Consider the following 1,201-nt stretch of genomic DNA (forward strand, 5'->3'; position numbering starts at 1 on the left):
GAGAGAGAGAGAGAGAGAGAGAGAGAGAGAGAATGGTGCATCTTGACTCCACCTTTTCCAGAATGGGATCTTCCGTGGCACACATTTCATCATCAGCCCGCGTCAAACGAAGGTGAAGGGAGATAACTGTTTCGCCATGCGCTTGCTGAGAACGCCTCCTGAACACAAAACGAACGCCGGGCGTCTTTGTGGTTTTCGTGCAGTTTTCGACGGTTCTAAAATTGTTTTGCAGTAACAGTTGTGCAGCTGTTAGTGATACCCTTGATATCTCTCATCTTCGGCCTGTTTTCTCACCGTTAGTGACCATATCGAACGTGTGTGTGTGCGCGCGCGCGCGCGTGTGTGTGTATGTGTGTGTGTGTGGGTGTGTAGGTGTGTATGCCTGTGTGTGTGTGTCAGAGTGTGCACGCGTGTGTGCGTGTGTGGTGTTTACCCCTGTGCTGCGTGTGTCCGTGCACAAAAGGGGGAATGTATTAGGCCTAACTCACGCCCTGTTGTGCATTGATTGTTATTGGTCTGTTGTATTCCCTGAAAGTCGGTCAATTTTGCAAGCGCGCTGCACCGAGTGAACAACTGAGGTCGTAGATCCCTGTGCCTGTAGGCCGAGTTCAAAACGACTGCGCGCAACACTCTACTCCCTCACACTCCGCCCCGCAGCGTGAGAGGGAGGACAGAAACTGCTTCAAAAGAGAGCGTCGAGTTGGTAGATTAATCAATTTAAATTCTTCTATTCTCAACTCAACCTTTGTAGGTCATTATTAAATTTCTCGGTGATTGGAGAAAGAGCGGCGGCTTTTTGGGATTTTTCGAATTGAGGTTTGGGTGGAAGACGCAGTTTTCGGTGTTGTGTTGTGTTAAAATAGTGCACAGGGTTGGTGTTACCTTTGCCTTTCTCACAGATCCCGACGTTCCGATCACTAACTTGCGAGCATCACACGCCATCCAAATCAGAACGGACCGCGAGTTTCTTCACTACTGACTACATTTCTCAGCAGTCCATCTATCAGGTAAGGTGAAAACTTTGCCTTTTCTTTTTACTCGGCTACCCACAGCTTTGCGAGCAGGTGTATGTGTGTGTGTGTGTGTGTGTGATTTTTTTTTTCTAGGTTACAGTTTTTGTGTGTGTGTTTTAGGGGTCAATATTTTTTCCCTTACGGGTCAATATTTTTTCCCTTACCCACGCTAGCAGGGGTGGGGTATC

At 48.0% G+C, this 1,201-nt stretch overlaps 1 protein-coding gene across 1 annotated transcript in view; it reads left to right on the top strand.

The window, feature by feature from the left end:
* Positions 1-39: 39 nt before the first annotated feature.
* The window catches only part of LOC101864101 (branched-chain-amino-acid aminotransferase, cytosolic), a gene marked incomplete in the record, with an annotated part of 54,959 nt that continues 53,797 nt past the window's right edge, over positions 40-1,201 (top strand). The window contains 2 exon segments of the mRNA XM_035972796.1: positions 40-295; positions 900-1,007.

Source organism: Aplysia californica, unplaced genomic scaffold (assembly GCF_000002075.1).
Source record: "Aplysia californica isolate F4 #8 unplaced genomic scaffold, AplCal3.0 scaffold00850, whole genome shotgun sequence".
In the NCBI taxonomy this organism is placed as follows: Eukaryota; Metazoa; Mollusca; class Gastropoda; order Aplysiida; family Aplysiidae; genus Aplysia; species Aplysia californica.